This window comes from Mustela lutreola, chromosome 7, assembly GCF_030435805.1.
Source record: "Mustela lutreola isolate mMusLut2 chromosome 7, mMusLut2.pri, whole genome shotgun sequence".
In the NCBI taxonomy this organism is placed as follows: domain Eukaryota; kingdom Metazoa; phylum Chordata; class Mammalia; order Carnivora; family Mustelidae; genus Mustela; species Mustela lutreola.
In genome coordinates this window covers 43,586,479-43,601,506 of record NC_081296.1, presented here as the reverse complement: position 1 = coordinate 43,601,506, position 15,028 = coordinate 43,586,479, and the positions used below count along the sequence as shown (strand labels likewise).

The 15,028-nt window shown below is 35.7% G+C and overlaps 1 protein-coding gene across 5 annotated transcripts in view; it reads left to right on the top strand.

Annotated features, from left to right (window-relative positions):
- The window catches only part of NEDD4 (NEDD4 E3 ubiquitin protein ligase), a 122,468-nt gene that overhangs the window by 53,484 nt on the left and 53,956 nt on the right, over positions 1-15,028 (top strand). The window lies entirely within an intron of this gene.

Sequence of the window (15,028 nt, the reverse complement as noted above, 5' to 3'; positions counted from 1 at the left end):
TAAGTAATAACTTATTTCATAACATTTTTACCTTGGTATATTTTTTTCTTTAAGGAACATAGCATTTTTATGTCTAACTCCAGATTTTATTCCTCTTTCAAAAATCTTCATTCAGTATTCACCCCCTTTAATCATTGTGAAATAAGGTAAAATATAGAATGCTTATTTAAAATATTAAACAATAAAAAACCTACATAAAAATGTAAAAATGTTGTCCCAAATGAACGCGAAGAAAATGTTTCTCTAAAATATGTGTATTTAGTAGAACATTGATAAAAACGATTATTCTGCATGTTTAAAGCAGAGGAAAAATAAATGGCATTTGCATTTGTATATACCCTTAACCACAGGAATTTTGTTTCCACCCAATTTTCCTTTAGCTACCAGTTAAGACTGCTTCTAAAATGTAACTCGGTCTTTCAACAATATTGAATTAGAAATTTTATATTTTTTGAATTTGGTTTCAATTGCTAGGTGTTTCCCATACTCTTCTAGTTACCTTAGTAATTTGTTATTTTGATAATTTTGTTTATTAGTCATTTAACTCTAATCATCTTAACCAAAATAGTTTTTTATGTAATTGAGTCTTTCCCAAGTATTTGAACTTAACTAGATTTTCCAAAGTATTTGAACTTAAGTAGATTTTAAAATTTCTGTATTTGGAAGGTCTTGCCAGATTCCAGGAAATTAAAATTTTTTTCTGGCTCAACCAATTCTAGATGACAGTACATAATAGTTTAGGGGGAAAAAAAACATCTTATCTGTTTATCTGTGTTTATATAACTCAGTATCTATATTTAAAATTTTTTTTTTTACTTCTGGACAAGTGGCTTTAGGTAAATAAAATATTAAGTAATTGATAGTTTTCTCTCTTTTCAAATTTCATAAATGTAATTATTGTTGCCTAATACCCAGGTGTTAATATCAGCAACTACTTTACTGAAGATGAATAAAGATCAGATTTCACATTCTGATTGATATTTTAGGATAATTTTATTTATAAGACTTTTAAAGAAACTAGTTTTTAGAGGATGATGATCCATGGAACTGTTTTGCCTCCTGAAAGAAAACAATGAAGTGACATTATAAAGAAACATATTAATAATTTGCTAATTGAATTACATGTACCTTGTAAACTTATCTTACATTTAAGGAAATAAATCTGAAAGGAATAATTAAACTAGAAATATTTATAGATAAATGTATTTATAGACATAGCCTTAAAATAGTTGATTTTGTGGTAATATTATAGCTTGTTGTTAATGCTAGTAAAAAGAGGTATTTTTAATGTTTTTTCATAAAGTGTGACTAAATGCCTTTTGCATAGCAAAAAAAAATACACACTTTTATTGTTTTTTATTTAATGTAGGTAAGCTAACTTAAAGATTTTTTTTGTGACAGCCAAATGTCTAGCTTTGTGCACATTCTGTTTTTTGGGAGATTATTGGATTTTAAATAGTTCAGAAATGTGTAAGCTTCTGGAGAGCTTTAATTTGTTCCTCCATTTAATGTTTATTAAGCAACTCTACATAAAAGTATTGGTAAGCAATGCTGTAACCACTAAATTCAACATAAACTAGATCTAAATTGATCTAATTGATTGGTAAAGGCTTATTTTAAAAGGAAAATGCGAATGTTGTTTTTCCTAAACTTAGCAGTGGCAACAATACAGGGATTTTAGAAATAATCCTGTGTTTATCAATAATTATATATTAATCTAATTATAGTGGTGTATTGTAACTCATTTATAAATAAACAGCTCCCAAAATATTTCCCATGACTCCAGTTAGTCTGGGTTAGTATTCTGATATGCTGAGTCTGGATTCACATTTAACAAGTTGATATTAGAGTAGCATTTAGTAATGTCAGCTATCTGTACCAAGCAGCCATGAAATTAAATCACTGCTTTGGTCAGGGACCCTGGTTTTTAAAGCCCTGAGAGTCTAGAAATTCTTTTCTTATGTGTTTAGCTACCAGTCTCCAGCAGCATAATATCCCGTTTCTAGCTCTCTATAGTAACCACTCATTAATGGCTAATGTTTTAAAATCTAGTGAGAACTTTCACCTGTATCTGCAACAGGGCTCTGTTCTGTGTTTACAACTTAGAATGAAAATGGGACTTTGTAGTCTGTGTGATAATGTTTATTTTATTTATTTGCTATCAAAGAACATAACAATAACTGGCATATGTTTCTTATATACACTTGCTGAAATACAATATTACTTTTGTAAAGGCTTGGGTAATGACATTTGACATGAAAGTAGGTAGTTGATGTTTTAACATTGTCTGTAATATTTTGTCAGCTCAGTCAAGAAATAGTTTTTATCTAGTTATAAAAATGACTCTTCAGTTTTCTAAACTCTATGGACAGTTTACTCAGTTGTTACTTTATTTTCTCCTGTCTATTGTTCTCTAAATCACCTATGTTGTTAGGATGCTCAGAGATTTTGTTATCCTATTATTTAAAGTACCTCAGCAGGGTGCCTGAGTGGCTCAGTGAGTTAAAGCCTCTGCCTTCGGCTCAGGTCATGATCCCAGAGTCCTGGGATCGAGCCCTGCATCGGGCTCTCTGCTCAGCGGGGAGCCTGCTTTCCCCTCTCCCTGCCTGCCTCTCTGCCTACTTGTGATCTCTGTCTGTCAAATAAATAAATAAAATCTAAAAAAAAAAAAAATAAAATAAAGTACTTCAGCATTGTGCACAAGTTTGTACATGTCTTCCATTCTTCACATAGATGCACATTTTTATCCAAAAGTTTGGCTTTCCATTTTTTCTTTATGTTACAGATCTTTTCTTCATTTCCTGTTGCTTCATCCTGAGTAGGTAAATTGTTTAAGCCTGGTGTGGTAGAACTTTAAAAAACCCTTTCTCAATTATTTCAAAAGTCTTTAATACTAATCTCAAGATGACACATTTTAATTATTTACTTAGTTGTTCTTCTAAAATAAGTGTTTTAAATATGTATTTGTTTTAGTGTTCCATTATTTTCACAGTTCTGTTAATTTTAGCAGACTATTTAGAGACATTTGGTTAAATTTATTTTAAACAACACTTAATCTTTCCTATAAAAACTAATATAGTTTATAAATATTGACTCTAAAACTGTGATGCAACAATGTGAATGACCCATTTTAGAAATTTGTAAGAGATGTACACTTGTGAATGCATATCTCTTAGAACTGAGGAACTAGAATATTTTTTAAAAATTTTTTAGAAGATTTTACTTAGTCATTTGTTTGACAGAGAGAAAGAGATCACAAGTAGCAGAGAGGCAGGGGGGAAGCAGGCTCCCTGCTGAGCAGAGAGCCTGATGTGGGGCTCAATCCCAGGACCCTGAGATCAGGACCTGAGCCGAAGGCAGAGGCTTTAACCCATGAACCACCCAGGCACCCCCTGGAGGAACCAGATTATTAATCTCAGAGTGGTTCAGGGAGCTGAGTTGTTTGCTTCAGAAAACTTCCAGTTTCTCTGTAGATATGATTTCTTTAATTCATTCATCTGGCACACATTTGAGTGCCTACTGTTTGCCAGACACCGACCCAAGCCCTGGGAACAAAAGATAATAAAATACGGTCTCCTTGGGGGAGCTCCCATGCTAGTAATAGAGATATGCTGGTAAACACACAGAAATTCAGTCTAACGGGTGATGTGCTAAAATAGAGGTGTGTATGAGAAGGTGAGAAAGGTGCAAGAGTACTCTTCTGGTGGAGAGGACCTGGTTGATAGAGGGAGACTTCACGGAGGTGGTGACATTTGAGCTGAGTCTCGGTAGGTGAGTTGGAGTTCACCAGGCAGAGAAAGCAAAGAGGGTGTTCTGGAGTAGAGATTCTCAGTTTTGGCCCTGTTGACATTTGGACTGGATACTTTTTCTTGTGGGAGTGCCGTCTGGTGCCTTAGGATGCCCAGCAGCATCTCTGGCCTCCACTTCTTAGATGCCTGTAGCACCCCTCTCTTCTAGTTGTGACAATCAGAAAATGTTGCCAAAGATCCCCTAGGGGCAAAATTGATTCCTATTGAGAATCATTGCTCCAGGCAGAAGCAGCGGCACGTGCAAGGCTAGCTGCTAGGGGATGTCATGAACTAAGAGAGAGGATCCAGGAGAAGGGCGGATTGAGAGGACAATGGAGAAATCCTGCGGTATTAGGTTCATGTATTGAGAGGGCGCCCCTGGGTGCTAGTGGAGATACAAGATCAGGGCTCCGGAGAGAAGCAAGGGCTGGAAATGTAGCTCAGGAGTGACAAGTAGAGTCAGGGCCTTATCTAAGGGTGAACCAAAAAGCATAAACGTGAGATGGGAGGGGGTGGTAAATCAGAATTCTGGGAACCACAGACTATGGGGGACAGCAGAAGAAGAGATGATCTGGAGACTAAGAAGAGCCACTGGAGAGGCAGAGAGGCCAGGAGGGCAGGAAGCCCAGAAGTCAAGGGAAGGTACAGTTCAAGGAAGGCAGCATGCAGGACCACAGAACCCACGCGTCTGTGGCGGTTAAAAGGTCTGTGGGGACTTCAGCAACAGTGTGATCAGGGGTAGAGCGTGAAAGCCGGGCTGAAGAGAGAATGAAACAGGTGAGAAAGAGAAATATCTGTGTTCTAAAACAGGCATGAGTCAGTGTGGGCACGATATATACTGAACGGTTGGTATACAGAAGACATGGTGTTGGGTGGATATAAATGCACAAATTCTCTGTCCATGGGACTATTGCAACCTAGTCTCTAGGGGAAGACGGGGCTTCTAGTTCTCCATTCTTTTGCCTTTGAACTATAGTATAAGCAAGTATGAGCAGTGAAACCAGATCTGGAGATTCAGTAATCTGAAATTAAAGAAACAACATGTTAGGAGTGCAAACTTGACGCTGCCTGAGTAGTCACAGCTCACTTTGAACAGTATCATTCTTAACTTTCTCCTCCTCTCTCCACCACCAAAAAGGGGATGAAACAAAAACAGAGCCTCCCCATAGGAAGCAAGTCAGGGTTACAAGGACGGTGGCTACAAACTACTCAGAAAATAGACGTCTCTGTCTTTCTGTCATGGGCTTCTTCTGGGATATGGAGCCCACCGTGTACTAGCTGTTGTGAGGCCTCCCCCTTCTAGACCCACGGTCCCTTTGCATTTGGGTGACAGTGAACAAGATAGACCAGGAGAAGACAGAACCAGGAGGCTGTTTGGGCAGAAGGGGCTGGGCACAGTCCCTGTGTGGGGCTGTGTTGAGGTCAGCAGGGTGGTTAGTAGGCGTGAATGAGTGCTAAGAAAGGGAACCAGTGATCTTGTCAACATGTCCAGGAAATACCTGAAGTATTGCTCAAGTGTGTGATTCTGTATTCTTTGTTTGCCCTGTGTGAGACTGGAAGACTATAGTCAGATGAAGACAGACACTTAGCAATGGAAGAAAGCATTTCAAGACAAGAGATGAGCCAATCTGTCCGGACATGGGAGCAGTTGTTGAAAAGCAATTTTACGAACCCTGGGATTTCACAAAGCTTCTTAGGTAGAACTAGAGCAGATCTGAGAACTTGAAAGGGCAAGTGGGTAGCTTGTTTTTGTACCTTGCAGTTCAATTCTAGGGCTAGTAACACAAAGAACATCTTGACCAAGAGAATCCATGATCTTTCTAGTTAGGACCTAGATTTCTGTGGGGGTGGGAAGGAGGGGGAACATCAGGCTTTCTCTTGATTCAGGTGTGTTACAAAACCACCATACTGTGAAACATTGTGTAATATGCCTTAATAGAAAAAAATATTACAAAAAAAATTATATCAAGGATATTGGTGGTACAATAGACAATCTCTTTAAGTTCAGTTGTTTGTTAAATACAGAAACATTCTGGGTGCCTGGGTGGCTCAGTGGGTTAAAGCCTCTCTGCCTTCGGCTGAGGTCATGATCCCAGGGTCCTGGGATCGAGCCCTACATTGGGCTCTCTGCTTGGCAGCAAGCCTGCTTCCCTTCCTCTGTCTCTGTCTGCCTCTCTGTTTACTTGTGATCTCTGTCTGTCAAATAAGTAGTAAATTAAAAATCTAAAAAAAAAAAAAATTAAAAAAAATAAATACAGAAACATTCTTTACTGATTTTTTGTCTTTTGTCCCTCTTACAAAAGCTGAGTGTGTGACATTTTATGATATAGCTAAAATAATATTATCCAGGACTACTTCCTTTTTTCCCCTTTTTCTCTCAAATTTTTCTTGGCAAGCTGCCCTCTAATGTTTTGAAGATTGCAACTGGAAAATTCCTTAAGTTGTCAATTGGGCCAGTAATTCTCAAATTTTCATGCCCATGCACATCTCCGGAGATCTTATTAAAAGGCAGATTCTGGTTCTAGAGGTCTGGGATGTCTGAGAGTTCCATGTTTTTAACAAGCTCTGAAGTCATATCAATGCTGCTAATTTCTCAAACACACTTTGATGATATTCTTTTATGAGAACAATTTATAGTTGAAGTATCTGATGAGTCTTTCTCCCACTTTTACATACAGCAGAGCTACAGATATACTGTAGCCAGGGCCAAAATAATTTGCAATGGATTTTAAGTCTACTTAGGCATTAGACTCATTATTGATTGAGACCATGTAATATAGAAGAAGAGGTTGTTTGGACCAAGAAACATTCAAGGGCAAGATTGCCTACCTGCTTTATAAAAGAACTTTAATATGACTCTTGCAGAATTCTTAAATTTTCCAGGATTACATTTTAGTTTCATTTAAGAATTTAAAAATATTAGTCTATAACATTTGTGGTTCTACTTAAGGAAAGCTCTTAAATTTATAACGGCTCTAATTCTGGTCTATGTTCTTTTTAAAACTGTTGCCTACATTAGTTTTGTTCCCCCGCTCTCAGCATGAGATTTGAAAAATTCACAATTGAAATATTATATATTTCTTAAATATTTTGGCTTTTTCAAGCGATATCGTCTATCTCCTTTATGAACATTTTGAATCTTTTCAATATACTTTCCTATAGCAGCACCAATTAGGGTACTACCAAGAATTTTTAAATCTTGCACTGGTTTGTGTAATGAATTGAAAAACCATATATAATCAGTGCTTACTTATGAACTATCCTTTTGATAGTTCTATAAGGAGAAAATTTAGAAATTCATTACATACAACTTTGTTATGCTTCTTAAAAGTATTTATTACTTCTCAAATATAAAGCAGGACATGAAAACTTAGGACTGTCCTCCCATTGGAGCACTTTAAGAAATCTTGGTAGCTGGTTTTTGTAGACTTTGTAGCTGCTTGTGGCTTAGCCTAATTTCAGGGAGCCTAATAAGATCTTAAACATTTCAGGTAAGAAGTGGGGAAACAGAAGTATAGCAAAAAAATAGTTAAGGATGGGGAGATAGAAATAGATAGGCAAGCAAGCAGACAAGGAATTGTAAATTTTCTAGACTTAATCATGGGTAAACTTTTCTGGGTTCTACTTTACTGGGATGTAAGTCCCTGAATCGGGGACTTTTTGTCTTACTCATTGCTATATTCCCTGTACCTAGCTCAAAACTGACACTCAGTAAATATTTATTAAATTAATAACCAAAACAAAGGGACCCTTTAGAATGGTACAGATGACTGTAGAATCCTGATAGATGAGGGTGACCAGACAGCCTTGCTCAAACAGATCACCAAACTAGGATATTTAAGGGATGCCTGTAATGATGACTGGGAGCTACTTGACGCTTCAGCCTTCGCATGAAAGAGCAGCACTCTTAAATGAATACCTTGTCCCTGGGGTGGATGCCAATGGAATATTACGATCGTGACTCAAGGATTAGTTTCCACAGTGGAGTCTGATTCATAGCCTACATATTCCACTAACTGGTACCATAGAGCTATGTGTCTGGATGGAGGCTCAGATTAAGTTTTCTGAAAAGAAGATTGAATGGGCTAAAACTTTAAAGGGTATTTAAACAAAGGCCATTTGACCAGCTTTAAATTTATCATTGTTTAATAGAGTGACTTCATTCCAAACGATGTCAGAACTGGGTTCTCAGTCGTTCCTGGAGTTTCAAGTAACTGTTTCAGCCAAGAATGACCTTTACGTTTTTCATCAAGGCTGAAAGACAGAACCTTCTTAAAGAGTCATAGAGCTTAATGGAAACCAAAGTCATCTTCAAAGCAAATGAGTTTAACAAGTATTTATCAGAAATAGAATATGTGCCTGCTGTGAGTAGGAAATATAATTCCTGGCTTTGAAGAGTTTACAGTTTAGGTGAGAAGACAGCAGAATCTATTTAAAAAAAAAAATACAACTAGAGGACAATATAGTAGAGCATATAATAATGTCCATGTACCTACTTCAGGTAGGTGAGCACCTAAACTCTGAGATATGTGATTACCTATCTAATTTTTAACGAATTTAATTTTTTATCAAGATAACATGTGCCTTTTTTTAAAAATAAGGTGTTACTTCTTTGAAAATTCCCTTTCTACCTTTTTCTCTTGTTCTTTCTTCCTAGAATTCCAGTGAGCCAAAGTATACATCTCTTGGATTGCTCCCATAATTTACTTTTCTCTCCCGTTTTCTGGTGGTTTTTGTTGTTGTTTATTTGTTTGTTTGTTTTTGCCTCCTATTCTTCCAATTCTTTCTGGAAGATTTCCCCCCAAGTTACCACTTCTCTTTAATTTTAAATTTTGGTTATTTAAATTTCTAAAGTTCTTATTTTCTGGTGATTCCTATTCTTATTCTAGTTTCATAAATATAATCTCTTATTTCTTTGAAAATATTTTACTTCAGCTTTTTTTCTGTTTGTTTGTTTGTTTGTTTCTGGTTTTGTTTTTCTTTAAGGGTTGTTATGAATCCTGCTTTGTCAATGGTTCTTATGGGTCATTTTGCTTATTGTTTTCTTTTTCTCTTTGTTATTGAACATTTTCCTTCAGGTGTCTGGTGAACCTTGGCTGTCTCTTCATATTTGAGAATGAGTCACTACTAAGTGATCTGGAGACTCTGTAATTGGGTGGGGCTTTTTAAACTGGTAGGCTTCATTGCTGGGAGACTTCTGACTGTTAGTATCTCAACGTTTTTTCTCAGAGTTCAGTTTGTTTCCTCCACAAAAGAAGCTTCCATGATTGCCAAGTTATGGTCCTTTTTTTTTTTTTTTTTAAACATAGGCTCCAACACAGGGCTTGAACTTGTGACCCTGAGATCAAGACCCGAGCTGAGATCAAGAGTTGGATGCTTAATCAACTGAGCCACTCAGGCTCCCCACCTAGTTATGTTCCCTAGCCATGATTAGTGATAAACTATGATGAAGGGGATTTCTTTAGATTCTTAAGCTGAGTTAGTTCAGTTTGGTAAACATCTTAAGAGTGATATTTACTTACCAAATCCTTAAGGTACTGTTAGTACCTCAATTAACTTACAGTAGGTGAGGTATCTGATTTTCATACCTATTGTCTGAATATACATTGTGTATATTCTAGAAGTGAAGATACACTTAGAAAGACTAAATTAAACATTCTTTGTAATAGAATATGTGATTTCCTTAACATATTTCCTAACCTTTTACATTCTTGGCAATCCATTTAAATGTAATACCCATGAATATCACCCTGTGGAAGAGAATAGACTATTAAAAATATGTTTGAGGAAAAGAAGAAAGAGGTAATGGTCATGGCCTCCTAGTGGAATATGATCTTGGATGCTTGCTGTCACTTGAACTTGAAACTTTAATTATGATTTTTTAAACTTTTTAATTTTTTATAATTTAAAAAATACTTAAATTTTTAAAATATTACAAATAAAAATATTAAAAATTTAAAACCAAAACATTTTTTAAATTATGATTTTTTTTTTAACTAAGAAATCTTTTTAACCCTGTATCTGTGAGTCCAGGTCCTTTCTTATTGCCATTGTTGAGTGAAAATTAAGTGTGGGGATTATTATTTAAACATATTACTGGAGAACCAGTTTATCTTTCAAATATTTCTTTTTCTATTCTTTTGATTTGTGACCCAACATTTTTAGTTACTCTGTTCTTTCTGATTAATTTAATTTTATTTATTTTTAAAGATTTTATTTTATTTTATTTTATTTAAGATTTTATTTTAAAATAATCTCTACACCCTGCAGGAGGCACAAACTTACAACCCCAAGATCAAGAGTCACGTGGTGCACCAAATGAGTCAGCCAGGTACCCCCTGATTAATTTTATTGATCAAATAACACATACAATATATTTCTACCTCCTTTAACACAGTTTATGAATTTTATTATGTTCTTTTTCTTCAGTAATTGTTATAAACTACCTACCTTTTGTTCAATTACATTTTAACTTTCATTATGGAAAATTTCAAACACACTGTGTGCCCCCAGTAAACTCCAGTTTCAGCTGTAATCAACATATTTCCAGTCATGTCATCCATCTTTCCCCTCCCTTTTTTCTCCTGGATTTTCTTTCTTTTTTCTTTTTTTCAGTAAATCCCATACATCATATAATTTTACCATAAATACTTCAGAATTCATCTGTAATGGATTAAGGACCTTTTAAATATATGAAAACTACAGTACAGTTTCACACTTAACAAAATTAACACTAGTTCTAAACTGTTTTGACTAGAACTCTACCTAAGTCATCGGGATCGTTTTATTAATGACATAGCTCAAGATGGTTACCTCTCCTTTAGCTTGTGTCTGCCTAAGTCTTCATCTCCTTTATGATGTTTATTTCACTTTGGGGCTGAGCATGTCTATTTACCATGGAATTTTCTGTTTCTTTAACCAGATAATTTTTGATAATATATTTGTTACCAATAAAATTGAGGCTTTCACTTTGGAACCTAAAACTAAAAGGTTATAGTTAGGACTTAGGACTGGAATTTATCACCTAAACTACACCTTACCTCAATTTTAAATCACTGCAAATCTGCATTTAGGGTTTAAACGTCTAGGATACCCACATTCTTCATCCCTGGGTAGAATGAAAATGTACACTATGATGAATTAGCTATATTAATTCCTCTTATTCCTCTTAATGCTTCTCTGAGTTTTAACTTCATATTTATGAAGTATGAAATTTATGAAACTTGGCAGAGTTACTTGAGGACTGAAAATTTCATGTCTGTTTGGCAGATAAATGGTGCTCAGTAAAAAGCAGCCATTATCTACCTTATAATTTGTGGTGAGACTACGTGAAGGTACATTGTAAACTGAAAAGTACCACATTGTGTAACATAATAATTGTTGTTTTATATGTATATAAAGTGAATCATATACACATTTAAGAATCCAGGTTAATAATTAAGTAATAGAAAGTGCATGAAAAGACCATATTAAAAAAACACCGTTAAAACAACAATAACAAAAACACTGTTGGGGGCACCTGGGTGGTGCAAGCAGTTAAGCATCTGACTCTTGGTTTTGGCTCAGGTCCTGATCTCAGGGTCCTGGGATTGAGCCACATGTTGGGCTCCACGCTCAGCACAGTCTGCTTCTCCTTCTCCCTCTGCCCCTCCCTCCTGCTCGCTCTCTCTAAAATAAATAATTAAAATCTTAAAAAAAATAATAAAAATGTAAAAAGCACAGTTCACCCTTGAACAATATAGGGGTTAAGGGTGCCACTCCCCCCATCAGTCACCGTGCAGTTGAAAATCTGCATATAACTTTTGATACCCCCAAAACTTAACTACTTATAATCTACTGTTGACTGTGGAAGTCTTGCTGATTGACAGCTAATTAACACATATTTTATATGTTATTTTTATATGTATTATATACTATATTCTTAAAGTAAGCCAGAGAAAAGTTGTTATTGAGAAAATCAGAAGGAAGAGAAAATACACTTATAGTATTGTACTGTATTTATAAAAAATATTCACATTTAAGTGGACCTGTGTAGTTCAAACCTGTGTTATTCAATGGTCAACTATAACACAAAAATACAGACTAGAAATCTGGGGAAGCACTTCTTCATAAGACTTGATCAAAGATCAAAATACATTTTTAAAGGAATATGGTTTTTCCAAAGCCTTATTACGAACTAAAACACAGCTCTTTTTTCTTAGACTCAATTTTGATATGCATATTCTTGGGGGAAAAACTACATCAATGCTAGATGTACAGAAGAAATACAGAAATAAATAAGAATTATACAGCAAATTTATGGCAGGAGATAAGTAGCAGCTAGAAAGTCCAATTTGTGGGCCACAAAGCTACTCTTTTTTTTTTTTTTTTTTTAAGATTTTATTTATTTATTTGACAGAGAGAGATCACAAGTAGGCAGAGAGGCAGGCAGAGAGAGAGAGGGAAGCAGGCTCCCTGCTGAGCAGAGAGCCCGATGCGGGCCTCAATCCCAGGACCCTGAGATCATGACCTGAGCCGAAGGCAGCGGCTTAACCCACTGAGCCACCCAGGCGCCCACAAAGCTACTCTTAATGTACAACTTACAGTTTTAAAGAAGCTGATCCTATCACTTTTTTTTTTTAAATGCCACATTGAAAACAGTGATTTGGATACTATTTTAGTGACTTTATGTCATTGATAGAGTCAGCTTCTAGCCATAGATGATAGATTCTTTCTTTTCAGTTTGTAAACTAAAGAGTTCCAAATTGCCTCAGTTGGTGTTGTTTTTATTTAATGCACTTTATTTTTTGGAGCAATTTTAGATTCACAGCATAGTGAACAGAAGGCCAGGGTTTCCTATAACCTCCTACTCTGAAACATGTAGCCTCCCCCATTACCAACAGCCTGGGCCAGAGTGGAACATTTATTATAATTCATGAACCCGCACTGACACATTGTTACCCTCCAGAGTCCAGAGTTGAATTTAGTGTTCACTCTTGGTGGTGTACATGCTGTGGGTTTGGACAGATTATAATGGCATGTATCTGTGCACCATTACAGTACAATACAGAGTAGTTTCACTACTTTGCCTCTTCATCTTCCCTGGCAACCAGTGATCTTTCTTCTGCCTTTATGGTTTTGCCATTTCCAAAATGTCACATAATTGAAATCATACTGTAGGTAGTCTTTTCAGATTGGTTTCTTCCACTTAGTAATACTCATTTAAGTTCCTTCCATATCTTTTCATGACTTGATAGCTTTTTTTCTTTTCTTTTTCTTTTCGTACCGAATAACCGTTCATTGTCTGAATGTACCTTAGTTTATTTACACACTCACCAATGGAAGGACATCGTGGTTGCTTCCAAGTTTTAGCAGTTGTGAGCAAAGCTGCTGTGAATGTCTGTGTGCAGGTTTTTATGTAGAGTTAAGTTCTCAGCTCTTTTGGGTAGATACCAAGTGCTGTAATTGCTGAGTCATATGATTCAAGTTTAGTTTTTAAAGAAACTGCCAGCTAACATTCTGAAGTGGCTGTACTATTTTGCAGTTCCATAGTCAGGGTATAAAAGTTCCTGTTGTTCCACATCTTTACCAGTGTTTGGTATTGCCAGTGTTCTACGTTTTGGCCATTCTAAATATGTGTGTAATGGTATCTCATTATTTTTGAAATTTGCATTTCAAAGCATATGATGTGGCACATCTTTTCATATGCTTATATGCCATGTCCATCTTCTTTGGTGAGGTGTCTGTTGAGGTCTTTGGCCTGTTTTTAAGTCAGGTGTGTTTTCTTATTGTCAGTTTATAAGCTTTCTTTATATATTTTGGATAGTAGTCCTTCACCAGATATGTCTTTTTCAAATATTTTCTCCCAGTCTGTAACTTGTGTTTTCATTCTCTTGACAGTGTCTTTAATAAAGTGTCAGTTTTAATTTTAATGAAATCCAACTTATCAATAATTTCTTTCATGGAACATCTCTTTGGTATTGTTTTTTTTTTTTAAGATTTTATTTATTTATTGGACAGAGAGAGAGAGAGATCACAAGTAGGCAGAGCAGCAGGCAGAAAGAGAGGGGGAAGCAAGCTCCCTGCTGAGCAGAGAGCCCGATGTGGGGCTCTATCCCAGGATCCTGAGATCATGACCTGAGCCAAAGGCAGAGGTTTAACACACTGAGCCACCTAGGTGCCCCCCCTTGCCTTTTTGCCTTTTTTTTTTTTTTTAATGTGAGTAGCCCATCATCCCAGCATCGTTTGCTGAAGAGACTTTCTTTTCTCCATTGTATTGTCTTTGTTTCTTTCTTTAAGGTCAGTTGACTTTTGGGGGATGGGGTAGCTAGGTGATGGGTATTAAGGAAGGCACTTGATGTAATGAGCACAGGGTGTTATATTCACCTGATGAATCACTGAATTCTACCTGTGAAACTAATAATACACTATATGCTAATTAAATTGAATTTAAATAAATTAACAAAAAAGATCAGTTGACTATGTGGGTCTATTTCTGGGCTCTCTATCCTGTTTCATTGAACTCTGTCTGTTCTTTCACCGTTACCACGCTGTCTGGATTATCAGTTAAATAGAGAGGTGGTGTCATTCCTTAAATTTTGTTCTTGTTCTTTACTATTTTATTGACTGTTCTTTTGCCTCTCCAGTAAATTTTAGAATCAATTTTTTTTTGAAATTCACAAAATAACTTGCTAGGATTTTGATTAGGATTGCATTAAACCATAAATCAAGTTGGAAAGAACCAACATCTTGAAAATATTGAGTCTTCCTATCTGTGAACATGGACTGTCTCTTGATCTTTTTAGTTTTTCTTCAAATTCATGCATCAATTTTGTAGTTTTTCTTATAGATCTTATATTTTGTTAGGTTTATATTTAACTATTTCTGTTTGGGGGATGCTAAAGTAAATGATACTGTGGCTTTAATTTCAAGTTCTACTTGTTAATTGCTAGTATATGGGAAAGGAATCGACTTTTCTATATTAGTATTGTGACCTTGTGACTTTGTGAAAATTGCTCATTAGCTGCAGAAGTTTTTTGGTCAAGTTTTTGGATTTCCTGTAAGACAATAATATCATTTGCAAAGACAGTGTGATTTCTTCTTTCTTAATCTGTATATTTTTTATTTCCTTTTCTTATTATATCAACCCGGACTCTCACTACAGTGCTGAAAGGAATGGTAAGAGGGGGCATCCTTGCCTTGTTCCTGATCTTAATGAGAAAGCTTCTAGTTTTTCACCACATTGTATAATGTCAGATGCA